Source organism: Otolemur garnettii, unplaced genomic scaffold, assembly GCF_000181295.1.
Source record: "Otolemur garnettii isolate 467f Iridium unplaced genomic scaffold, OtoGar3 scaffold00173, whole genome shotgun sequence".
NCBI classification, from domain to species: Eukaryota; Metazoa; Chordata; class Mammalia; order Primates; family Galagidae; genus Otolemur; species Otolemur garnettii.
In genome coordinates this window covers 1,879,173-1,892,707 of record NW_003852568.1, presented here as the reverse complement: position 1 = coordinate 1,892,707, position 13,535 = coordinate 1,879,173, and the positions used below count along the sequence as shown (strand labels likewise).

General features: G+C 42.0%; 1 protein-coding gene and 1 pseudogene across 6 annotated transcripts in view; one reads left to right on the top strand and one right to left on the bottom strand.

The window, feature by feature from the left end:
• WDR33 (WD repeat domain 33) overlaps positions 1 to 13,535 on the bottom strand; it is a 128,747-nt gene that overhangs the window by 77,480 nt on the left and 37,732 nt on the right. Inside the window, exon 1 of one of the 6 annotated variants that reach the window (XM_023519370.1) lies at positions 10,786 to 10,805. The exons of the other annotated variants lie outside the window; for them this stretch is intronic. The gene's annotated coding sequence lies outside the window, so the exon portion shown is untranslated. Of the gene's footprint in view, positions 1 to 10,785; positions 10,806 to 13,535 lie in introns of those variants that run through there. 6 annotated transcript variants of the gene reach the window in all.
• Positions 1,900 to 4,466, top strand: LOC100953297 (annotated as a pseudogene).

The window sequence follows — 13,535 nt, the reverse complement described above, 5'->3', positions numbered from 1 at the left end:
AAAAAAAAAAAAAAAAAAATCTGTCTCCAAGGGGGGAAAAAATGGACCATTAAAAACACACAAAGGACAGAAGTTAGAAGCATTTCCACAATTTTGTTTCGAAAGAAGAAAAGGTTGTAGTCTCCACTATTTTCCTGTATTCTTAAATTTGTTTTATCTCATTCTTAAGACACTGAATAGGGCTCAGCGCCTATGGCTCAAGCGGCTAAGGTGCCAGCCACATACACCTAAGGTGGCAGGTTCCAATCCCCAGCCCGGGCCCGCCAAACAACAATGATGGCTGCAACCAAAAAAATGGCCAGGCGTTGTGGCGGAGGCCTGTAGTCCCAGCTACTTGGGAGGCTGAGGCAGGAGACTCGCTTGAGCCCAGGAGTTGGAGGTTGCTGTGAGAGTGATACCATGGCACTCTACCCAGGGGGACAGCTTGAGGCTCTGTCTCAAAAAAAAAAAAAAAAAAAAAAAAAAAAAAGACACTGAATAGGCTCGGCGCCTGTGGCTCAAGTGGCTAAGGCGCCAGCCACATACACCTAAGGTGGCAGGTTCAAATCCAGCCTGGAACCCGCCAAACAACAAAGACAGCTGCAACCAAAAAATAGCCAGGCGTTGTAGTGAGCACCTGTGGTCCCAGCTACTTGGGAGGCTAAGGCAGGAGACTCGCTTGAGCCTAGAAATTGGAGGTTGCTGTGAGCTATGAAGCCACAGCACTCTACCCAGGGGCTCAGCTTGAGGCTCTGTCTCAAAAAAAAAAAGACACTAAATAAAAGGCCTGAAAAAAACTGTGATTTTCTTTGAATGGAAATGTTCTTATTACTATCTCATTCATGCTTGTCAGTTTGGCTCCTGAAACCATTAATAATAATAATGTTATAACAATAAGGGAAAAGACGATGACTATGACAGATAGAAAGAAAAGAAATCCCAGCTCAGATACACCAAAATCAAATAATAAAGTAAAATACACATTTAACATGTATTATTTCCACTACTCTAGAGCAATTCCAGAGGTCCCTGACAAATGATAGTTTGTAATCAGATGAGAAACAGTCCATCCCTTAGAATTGTGTGCAAACTAGTGTACAAAAAGCATTATCAAGCAGTTGACTCAATGAAGTTAGTAGAGAAATGTTTACTCAACTATCCCATGAATACGATTAAGTTTCTATATCCAAATTTCAATTACCAACTTCAATTCAGTTTTGTAGGTTACCAATTCTAAAAAGAGTTTTGAAACTGCAGTTTTAAATTATTTTTTCACTCTACAATCAAATTTATAATTTTATTAGAATAAAATTGTTCTAATTTTTTCTTTTAGCAGTGTGGTCTGCTCGTCACTCAGATGGGAGGGCAGTGGCTCAATCAGAATTTACTGCAGTCTTGAACTCCTGGGCTCAAGCAACCGTCCTCTGTAGCTGCAACTACAAGCTATATTCCTTAACATTATTGGTAACAAATGAGAACAGAGATTTTTACATATCAAAAGGTGCTTCAATATTATTCAGCTCACAAAAGGAATACAGTACTGATGCAAACTACAACATGGATGAGTAATGAAACTACCATGCTAAGGGAAAGAGGTTAGCCTCAAAAAGCCACATGTTGTAGGATTCCATTTGTATGAAAACTCCAGAATACACTAATACACAAGACAGAAAGCTAAATGGTTATGAGGGGCTGGGAAATGAAAAGAATGAAGACTGAGAGCTTAATGGGAATGGCGTTTCCATCTGGGACAAAAATGCTTTGGAACTAGAGGTCATGGCTGTAAAACACTGCCAATGTATTATTAAATGCAATTGAACTGTTAGTTTAACATTTTACGGCCATCCTGCCTCCACTTCCTTTCACAAACTAACTGTCATTGTGGTCACTGTGCCCAGAGGAAGGCGCCAGTGGCCAGTGATGCTTGGGAAACTCCTTGGGGGAGGAGGGGGCATTATGGAGCTGGAAGCACCCTTAGAAGAGTTCGACAGTCAGAGGAAGGAGAGGCAAAAGAGCTTTATTATTTTTTCTTTTTTTGAGACAGAGTCTATGTCACACTCAGTAGAGTGCTGTGGCGTCACAGTTCACAGCAACCTCAAACTCTTGGGCTCTAGCGATTCTCTTGCCTCGGCCTCCCAAGGAGCTGGGACTACAGGCCTCCACCACAACGCCTGGCTATTTTTTGTTGCAGTTGTCATTGTTATTTAGCTGGCCTGGGCCGGGTTCGAACCCGCCACCCTTGGTGTATGTGGCTGACATCATAACCACTATACTATGGGTGCCGAGCTGAAAAGAATTTTATAGATATCGGAATTTTGGATAAGGGACAACGGACCTTCCCTTACAGGGTTGTTATGAAGATTTAAAGATGAAAACATATTACACAACGCTGAGTGGCAGAAGGAAGTCAAGCACCATTACGACTCAGGTGAGAAATCATGAACAAAAGAAAATGGTGTTGTGGGTGACTTGGATGCTCCCATGCTCAAAAAAGGTAAAATGAAAGTGAAGCAGAGAAGCTAAATGGAGATACTGAAGAAGGATTTCATAGACTTTCAGATGAATTCCATCTAAAATCTAAATCTTCTAAATCTCATAAGAAAAAAGATCGACCAAATGGAGATGATATATATGAAAAAAAAAATCAAAGCAAGTATCATTCTTAGATAGTTCTACTCATAAATCATGTGACAATAAACTGAGAGACCCTAACACATGAACAGAAAAAGACAGCCTTCTCCAATTTTCCTACTCGTGAAGAAACAATAAAGCTTCTGGTCAAGGGATAACATATGTCACTCTCCTATTCAAGTCTAGACCTTTGGTCCTATATATGAAGGAAAAGATTTAATAGCTCAAGCATGGACAATAACAGGAAAGTCATTCTCTTTTGCCATCCCCTTGACTGAAAGACTCCAAAGAAATCAAGAAACAATTTTAAAAAGATGCTCACCAAAGGTACTTTTTTCACTCCAAAAAGGGAACTGACAAGATTTCAAAGATATAGTAACTAGGAAGCTCAGTGTGGCATGTTTTTATGGTGGAACATTCTATCAAAGCCAAATGAATTATATTTGAAATGGTACTGAAATCTTGGTTGTTGTGCTTGATGAAGTGGATTAGATGTTAGATTTAGGTTTTGCTGAGCAAGTTGAAAATATTATTCACGAATCCTACAAAACTGATTCTGCAGACAGTCCTCAGACTTTTTTCTGCAACTTGCCCACAATAGATATACAAAGTTGCAAAAAAAATACATGAAATTCAGATATGAACAGGTTAACCTTGTTGGAAAAATGACTCAAAAGGCTGCAACGCTGTGGAACATTAGGCCATCTCAGATGCCAGCAATTATTGGAGATGTCCTTCAATCTACAGTTGGTGTGAAGAAGAGGGCTATTATCATCTGTGAAACCAAGAATGTAAATGAAATGGCCATGAATCCACACACAAAACAGAATGCCCAGTGTTTACATGGAGACACTGCACAATCACAAAGAGAAATTATAGTGAAAGTCTTCAGAGAAGGTAGTTTTAAAGTTTTGGGGGCAACCAATGTGGCTGCCGGTGGTTTGGACATTCCTGAGGTTGACACTGTGATTCAAAGTTCTCCTCCTCAGAACGTTGAATACTATATCCACCACTCTGGATGCAAAGCTAGCCGGACAGGGATTTGTGTATGTTTTTATCAACCAAGAGAATATGTGGAAGAAAAAGCAGGAATTACTTTTAAACATTGAAGTGTTCCTTCTACAATGGGTTAGTTAAATCTAAAAGCATGGATGCCACAACTTTGGAAAGCCTCGAAGAAATACAGAATGTCAGCTGTGCCTGGGAAGAACTTAAAAGCTGAGTAGTAGGGCCAGGTTCAGTGGCTCACACTGCCTGCAATCCTAGCATTCTGGGAAGCTAAAGCGGGTGGACTGCCTGAGCTCACAGGTTTGACAGCAGCCTGAGCCAGAGTGAGACTATATCTCTAAAAACAGCCAGGCCTTGTGGTGGGCAACTGTAGTCCCAGCTACTTGGGAGGCTGAGGGAAGAGAATCACTTAAGCCCAAGAGTTTTGAGTTACTATGAGCTATTATGCCACCACATCTCCATCTCAAAAAAAAAGAAAGTTGAGCGGCAATGCTGTGTCCCAGATTATCAAAATGTGCCTCCTAAAAGGAAATATGAGTGTCTGCTTTGATGTTCCCAAGGCTGAGTCAGAAAGATTACAAGTAAAGTGGCATGATTCAGACTGGATACTCTCGGTGCCAGCCTAACGACATGAAATTGAAGAATGACGGAAACACATCTTCTAATTTCAGATAGAGCAGTGGCTGGTCAAGTGGCCACTCAGGTGGTCAATCTGGTAGACAGAATTGACAAGGAAGTCTCTCAGGAAGTGGATAGATGGTAGAAGACAAGTGGGACTAGAAATCGACCAAGAAGCAGGGGCCACAAACAAAGTTTTGACTGAATACTGAATACTTTACCTACCAGTGTGAACTTGTCTATTTCTGCCTAATAATGTACATTATCCACCAAAAATTAGGTCATCATACTTAAGATATGTATATGCTAAGAAATGATCTGTATTTTTTATAACTATTTCACAAGAGTAGCTGTGAACAAATCTACTTATCCAGTTATACTTTTAATTAATAAAAAATAAGGAGACACTACAATCCAATGGAGAAAATGTTTTAATGAACAGTATATGAAACAACAGAAAGTTGATGATTATTGAAGCTAGGTGATGGGTACATGGATTCAAAGCACTAACCTAGAACCATATCAAGGATCTATTGGACAAATATGAAAATGACTAAAGTCAAATGCAAAACAACCAATACATTGTTACTAATACACTTTGAATAAAACAATAGAGATTTTTAAGAAATAGTAATACTTCACTTAAGACCTTATAGAGAGAGGACAGGAAAAAACATCTTTCCATTTATGGATCTGTTGAATAAAACTTGTTCTAAAAACAAGGACTTTAGGCTGGTCTGATGGTAATCAGTTACCTCACTTGATTGTTCACCATCAGTTACAGACTGAACTCCTTGTTCTACTGCACTTGACTAGATAGACTCCTTAAACTTTTCCATGAATGGTTAGTCAAGTGGTTAATTACTACTTGTGTTCCAGAAATAAAAGCCAAGCATGAAGAAAGAAAAATAAGTAAAATTATATTTCAAATCAACAACCAACCAGGCCTAAAATAAAACAAAAACAAACCTCCTCACAACACAGTGAGCAAAGTTCACATATACCTTTCAAATTTCCGTTTCACATCATACAAACCATTAAATTACTTGGCCAAAGTCAGAGTGTCACACAGGTGTCCTAACCCTCTCCAAATTCATATATTTAAGTCCTAATCTCAAGTACCTCAGAATGTGACTGTATTTGGATTCAGGGCCCCAATTCAATCTGACTGGTATCTTTTTAAGAGGAGATGAGGACCCAGACAACACAGAGGGATGACTATGTGAGGATACAGAAAGAAGCAGCCATCTCTGAGCCAAGGGAAGAGGCCTTACCAAGAACCAATCCTGTTTTTTCCTTTTGAGACACAGTCTCACCCATGTCGCCCTCGGTAGAGTGCCGTGATGTCACAGCTCACAGCAACCTCAAACTCCCGGGCTCAAGAGAATCACTTGAGCCCAGGAGTTTGAGGTTGGCCACAACGCCTGGCCATTTTTTTTGTTGTAGTTGTCACTGTTGTTTAGTGGTCCAGGCTGGGTTCGAAATCACCACCCTTGGTGTATATAGCTGGCACCATAACCACTGGCTACAGGCACTGATCCAACCAACCCTGTTGTAAACCTTCTCAGACTCTTGGGTCTCCAGAAAACTGAGAAAATCCATTTCTACTGTTTAAGCCCCCTACTCTGTGGAACTCTGTTATGGTAACCCAAGACAACTAATAGAGTGGTAAGGTCTGGACAAAGTACATTAACTCCTAGCTGTCCTTCTACAGATTTCATCAATAATGACATAACAGCTTTCTTTGACAGCAGAAAACTTGACACAAGGGATTAGAAAATAAGTGATGTAGGTGTGGGATGGTGGCTCACACCTGTAATCCTAGCACTCTGGGAGGCTGAGGCAGGAGGATCATTTTATGTCAGGAATTCCAGATCAGTCGAGCAAAGCAAGACCCCATCTCTACTAAAAATAAAAATATTTGCTGGGAGTTGTGGTGGGTACCTGTAGTCCCAGCTACTAAAGAGGCTGAGACAAAAGGATCACTTGAACCTAGGTGTTTGAGGTTGCTGTGAGCTAGGCTGACACCATGGCACTCTAGCCTGGGCAGTAAAGCAAGACTCTGTCAAGAAAAAAAGAAGGGCTGCACCTGTGGCTCAAAGGAGTAAGGCGCCAGCCCCATATGCCAGAGGTGGCGGGTACAAACCCAGCCCCAGCCAAAAAAAAAAAAAAAAGGCAAAAAAATGAAAAGCCTGGGCACAGCGGCTCATGCCTGTAATCCTAACACTCTGGAGGCCAAGGCAGGTGGATTGCCTGAGCTCAGCAATTTGAGACCACTCTAAGCAAAGTGAGAACTCATCTCTACTAAAAATAGAAAAACTGCCAGGTGCAATGGCTCATACCTATAATCCTAGCACTCTGGGAGGCTGAGGCAGGTAGACTGCCTGAGCTCACAGGTTCAGGACCAGCCTGAGCAAGAGCAAGACCCTGTCTCTTAACAGCTAGGCGGGCTTGGCACCCATAGCACAGTGGTTATAGCACCAGCCACATACATCAAGGGCGGTGGGTTCCAACCCAGCCTGAGCCAGCTAAACAACAATGACGACTGCCAACAAAAAATAGCCAGGCATGGGCGGCACCTGTGGTTCAGTGGGCAGGCCACTGGCCCCATATACCAAGAGTGGTAGGTTCAAACCCAGCCCTAGCCAAACTCCAAACAAAAAACAGCTGGCGTTGTGGTAAGCGCCTGTGGTCCCAGCTACTCGGGAGATTGAGACAAGAGAATCACCTAAGCCCAGGACTTGGATGTTGCTGTGAGCTGTGATGCCACTGTACTCTACCAAGGGTAACAAAGTGAGACTCTGTCTCTAAAAAAAACAAAAAATAACTGGGCGTTGTGGGATGCCAGTAGTCCCAGTTACTTGGGAGGCTGAGGCAAGAGAAACGCTTAGCCCAAGAGTTGCAGGTTGCTGTGAGCTGTGACACCACAGCACTCTACCAAGGGCAACATAGTAAGACTCTATCTCAAAAAAATAAAATAAAAAATAGCTGGGCACTGCAGAGGGCACCTGTAGTCCCAGCTACTCGGGAGGCTGAGGCAAGAGAATTGCTTGTGCCCAAGAGTTAGAGGTTGCTATGAGCTATGATGCCATACTCTTGGCACTGTACCAAGAGTAACAAAAGTGAGATTCTTTCTGCCAAAATAAAAAAAAAATAAAATAAGAAAATCTAGCCAGGTGTTGTGGCGGGTACCTGTAGTCACAGCTACCTGGGAGGCTGAGACAAGAGGATCACTTGAGCCCAAAAGTTTGAGGTTGCTGTTGGGCTATGACGCCATGGCACTCAACTCCCAGGACAACTAAGTGAGACTCTGTTTAAAAAAAAAAAAAAGGGGGGGGGGCAGTATCTGTGGCTCAGTGAATAAGGCACTGGCCCCATATACTGAGGGTGGCAGGTTCAAACCCAGCCGCAGCCAAACTGCAACAAAAAAATAGCCAGGGGTTGTGGCGAGCGCCTGTAGTCCCAGCTACTCAGGAGGCTGAGGCAAGAGAAAAAGCAAAAGCTGGAGGTTGCTGTGAGCTGTGATGCCATGGCACTCTACCAAAGGCGATAAAGTGAGACTCTGTCTGTAAAAAAAAATAATAATAATAAATAATGAAATTTAAATAAATAAAATTTTAAAAAATAAAGGAAGAAAAAAAAGATAAAAGGAAAGGGGAGGAAGAGGGAAGGAAAATCAATGACCCAGATAGAAAAGAACCATCTCTGAAAAGTCATTAAAACTATCCTCCAGGGTTCACTCAGGACTAATCTTCAAGGACCTGGACTTATAACCAAACACTGAGAAGAGTTTGATCCTTCATAACAATAATTACTGTGATTTATACTTAGTAGAATATTTACTGAAAGTACATTAACAAAATAGCACAAGTTAAACTAGAAGTTAGGGTTGTCCCCAAAATATATTTATCTCATATCTGGAGTAAAGGAACATAGGGGAGATAGAGGGGTTGGGAAGGCAGGAGAGTTGGGGGTGGGGGTTTGGGAGGACCAGCCAGGTACAGTGATTCATGCCAGTAATCCAAGCATTTTGGGAGGCCAAGACAGGAGCATAGCTTGAGCCCAGGCATTTGAGACCAGCCTGGACAACAGAGAGGACCTGTCTCCACCAAAACACTTTTTATTTAATTAGTCAGAAATGGTGGCACACACCTGTAGTCTCAGAGGATTGAGGCTGGAGGCAGGAGGATCTCTTGAGCCAAGGGGGTTGCAGTGAGCTATGATGGCACCACTGCTCTCCAGCCTAGGCCACATAGCAAGATGCTTTTAAAAAAAAAAAAAAAAAGCAGGCTCGGCGCCTGTGGCTCAAGTGGCTAAGGCGCCAGCCACATACACCTAAGGTGGTGGGTTCAAATCCAGCCCAGCCACCAAACAACAATGACGGCTGCAACCAAAAAAAAAAAAAAAAAAAATAGCCAGGCGTTGTGGTGGGCGCCTGTAGTCCCAGCTACTTGGGAGGCTGAGACAGGAGACTCGCTTGAGCCCAGGAGTTGGAGGTTGCTGTGCGCTGTGGTGCCACGGCACTCTGCCCAGGGGAATAGCTTGAGGCTCTGTCTCAAAAATAAATAAATAAATATTTTTTTAAAAAGCAAGGGGCGGCGCCTGTGGCTAAAAAGAGTAGGGCGCTGGCCCCAAATGCCAGAGGTGGTGGCTTCAAACCCAGCCCCAGTCAAAAACTGCAAAAAAGAAAAAGAAAAGAGAGAAACTGATGTAAGAAAGGACAAATAATTTGCCTATAGTTATTCAATACATACATAGAACCAAGTTGCTGATACGAAAAAATCCACAAAATTCATCCTACCTTTCACATATACAAACAATCCATGTTTCAAACAATCAACACAATTTTATTAAGTGCCTACTTTATATTATATGCTGCATCAAGTACAGCATATTGTTCTGATTCACTAAATATCCACTCTCAATTGGTTTTTATACTCTAATCTTGTGACAAATTATAATCCTAATTCACAGAACAGTAGTTTTTAGACATTAAGGTACCCAGTCCCTATCTCTATTTTTAGCAAATGTAAAGACTCCTGGGTACATACACAAAAGTTTACAGCATATCTTAGCCTTTAAGCTTTTGACTACTCACCAAAATTAGGCAAGCCAGTCAACTTCTCCATATTTTCTCAACCTGTAAAATGAGGTTAATGTAGATAACCTCAAGGATTCTTCTTGCTCAAAGATAGTATTTGGCATGAAATACCAAATATTCCTTTGGCCAAGTTAAAAGCTAGTATATTTGAACAAAATTGAACATTCATGCTTAGTTCACTAATTTTTGTGTGCACAAGTATATAGCAACATTATAATGCTACTTTTTTATGAGTAGAATATGAACATTTTAACACAATACCTAAGAAAATGACATGAAGGCTATGTTAACCGGTCTGATGGAAGTGTTTCGGATTGTGTGTGAAAACACCACACTGTACCCCAGAAGTGCATTAATGTACACAGTTACCATTCAATTAAAAAAAATTATAAAAATAATGCTACTTTTTGTCCAAACTGCAAACAAAATAACTTCTTTTATAATCTGAGTCACAGAATATTATTCAAATTATAGTTGAAGATAAAAGTTAAAAGTGAATACAAAAAATCAAATTCCTTGCTTAAGGAAAGTCATCATAAATTTCACGTTTTAGAAATGTGCCAAATAATAATTCATTCACAAAACTGAAACCTCTGGGCAGCGCCTGTGGCTCAGTGGGTAGGGCGCCGGCCCCATATACCAAGGGTGGCAGGTTCAAACCAGCCCCAGTCAAACTGCAACCAAAAAATAGCTGGGCGTCATGACAGGCACCTGTGGTCCCAGCTACTTGGGAGGCTGAGGCAAGAGAATCGCCTAAGCTCAAGAGTTGGAGGTTGCTGTGAGCTGTGGGATGCCACGGCACTCTACCGAGGGTGATAAAGTGAGACTCTGTCTCTAAAAAAAAAAAAACAAAACAAAACAAAAAAAAACAACCAAAAAAAACCCTAAACCTCTAATTAGAGTAACAAAAACTATATGCAAGGGCTAACAAAACCTCAAAAACTGGGTTTGGGTATGGTGGTTCACACCTGTAATCCTAACATTCTGTGAGGCTGAGATGGAAGGACTACTTGATGCTTGAGTTCAGGAATTCAAGACCAGGCTGAGAAACAGCAAGATCCCCTCACTACCAAAAACTGAAAACTTAGCCTGGCATTTTACTTGACAGGCTGAGGCAGGAGGATACTTAAGCCCAGGAATTAGAGATTGCAGTGAGCTAGAATGATGCCGTTGCACTCTACCCTGAATGACAAAGGGAGACTGTAAAACAAACAAACAAACAAACAACGGAAACTGATAGAAGAAAAAACAAAAGAATTTATGAGAAGAAATATTTAAAGTGAAAGGAAAAGTTATATAGAACCTTGCTATGTGGAAAGGTTAATAATATGGCATATGAGCAGGCACCACCAAAATCACCAAGGCAATTTATAATTACTAGCCATCAATACAACACACACTTACGAACAGTCAAAATAGTTGAAAGAGCCGGGCGTGGCAGCGCACACCTGTTGTCCCAGCTACTCGGGAGGCTGAGGCAGGAGGATCGCTTGAGCCCAGGAGTTCGAGGCTGTAATGCGCTATGATATATGTAGTGTGCACCTGTGAATAGCCACTGTACTCCAGCCTGGGCAACATAGCGAGACCCTGTCTCAAAAAGAAAAAAAAAAGTTGAAAAAGCCCTGTGGCATACAGAAATACAATGATAAACAATATATTTCAAGAACCAATCAGTGAGTCCTGACCTGACTACTTGCCAGGCAATGAAGACAAACAGAAAGACACATCAACATAAATTCTCTTCTCAAATCAGAGTTCATCAGTACAGAAAAGCCCAGAAAGAGAGCAATGTAAGACGCTACACTGGCATTGTGTGTCAAGCACTATTAACAAGCAAGGACACAGCACAGGAAGCTTATAGCACAAATCACACTTAAGAAACCTGAATTCACCAGACACCTCTAATCCTGAAAGAACTGAGGCAGGAGGACTGCAGATTTCAGGAATTCGAGACCAGCCAGAGCAAAAGCAAGACCCTGTCTCGACTAAGTAAAAATTAGAAAAATTAGCTGGGTATCTAGCTTGGAAGGGTGAGGCAGAAAGACTGCTTGAGCTCAGGAGTTTGAAGTTATAGTAAGCTGTGATGACATTACTGCACTCTACTTGGGGCAACAGAGAAAGATTCTGTCTCAAAAAAAATTTTTTTTTAAGTTTTTACTGAAAAGAAGTTTGAATTCAAGGTGGGGTAAGGAAGATAGACACTTGAGGAAAAGAAGTAAAGCTCTCTCTCATTCACTCAGCATACCACAGCCAAGATACTGTCCCCAAACAAACATAATCCAGAATAACTATTTCCCCAACCAAATAATTCTGACTCCACCATTAGAAAAATCTTACATAGTACATCTCCAACTAAACACAGAATGAAGGTATATACGCAGTCCCCAAGTTACAAATACCCAACTGACAGAGACTTGAACTTAATGAATGCAGGCTATTACAGGTAACTGGTAAATGTACATTTTCCAACTTATAAATAAATTTAACTTAAGAACAAACCTGAAGAACCTAGCTTGTTGACAACACAGGGATTGCCTTTATTTCTTATAGGAAAATGACCTAGCTAACACTTTATTCTCACAACTTCCATACAAAATGAATTTATCAAGTGTTTCATACAACTCAGTAAAAAGAACCTTAAGGTTCAGGAGGTAGCTCAGGCAGTAGCTCATGCCTGAAATCCCAGCACTCTGGGAGGCCAAGGTGGGTAGATTTGAAGAGCTCATGAGTTCAAGACCAGCCGGAGCAAAAGTGAGACCCTGTTTCTACTAAAAATAGAAAAACTGGCTCGGAGCCTGTGGATCAAGCGGCTAAGGCGCCAGCCACATACACCTAAGGTTGCAGGTTCGAATTCCCAGCCGGCCCGCCAAACAACAATGATGGCTGCAACCAAAAAATGGCTGGGCGTTGTGGTGGGCGCCTATAATCCCAGCTACTTGGGAGGCTGAGGCAGGAGACTCGCTTGAGCCCAGGAGTTGGAGGTTGCTGTGAGCTGTGATGCCATGGCACTCTACCCAGGGGGATAGCTTGAGGCTACGTCTATTAAAAAAAAAAAAAAAAATAGAAAAACTGAGGAAGAGGATCACTTGAGTCTAAGAGTTGGAGGTTGCTGTAAGCTATGACGCCATGGCACTCTACCCATGGAGACAGCTTGAGACTCTGTCTCAAAAAAATTAAAATAAAATAACTAATAAAGTTCAGGAGGGTAGACTGCAGTTCTGACATTAAAAAAATAAAAAACTCTGGGGCGGCTTCTGTGGCTCAGTGAGTAGGGTGTCGGCCCCATATACCAAGGATGGCAGGTTCAAACCCGGCCCTGGCCAAACCACATCAAAAAAATAGCCAGGCATTGTGACAGGTGCCTGTAGTCCCACCTACTGGGGAGGCTGAGGCAAGAGAATTGCCTAAACCCAAGAGCTGGAGGTTGCTGTGAGCAGTGTGATGCTGCCATGACACTCTACTGAAGGTGAGAAAGTGAAACTCTGTCTCAAAAAAAAAAAAAAACTGGCTCAGCATCTGTGGCTCAAGCAGCTAAGGCGCCCACATACACCTGAGCTGGTGGGTTCAAATCCAGCCGGGGCCCACCAAACAACGACAGCTGCAACCAAAAAATAGCCAGGCGTTGTGGTAGGCGCCTGTAGTCCCAGCTACTTGTGAGGCAGAAGTAAGAGAATCACTTATGCCCAGGAGTTTGAGGTTGCTGTGGGCTGCGAGACCACAGCACTCTACTGAGGGTGACAAAATGAGACTCTCTCTCTAAAAAAAGAAGAAAAAAAAAAGAGGGAAAAAAAAGAATTCTAACCAAAAGCAACTTAATGATGCATTAGTAGGTAGGAGGAGGTGCAATTACTATGGTGTTTAATAATAAAATGTTTTAAGATTCCCACCTCCATTGACATTACTGGACCGCAGGGTCAAACCTCAGCCTGGGAATCTGTTTGAGTTATCTATCTCCAGTCTACTGCTTCTAGGCTATAAGAAATTTGATACCTAATCTATCACTGTATTTTAAAGAGAGACAGACTTAATCAGTAATAAAATGATCAACATGCTTTCTCGGCTTGGCGCCGGTAGCTCAACCGGCTAAGGCACCAGCCACATACACCTAAGGTGGCAGGTTCGAATCCAGCCCGGACCCGCCAAACGGGCTGCAACGATGGCTGCAACCAAAAAATAGCTGGGCATTGTGGCGGGCGCC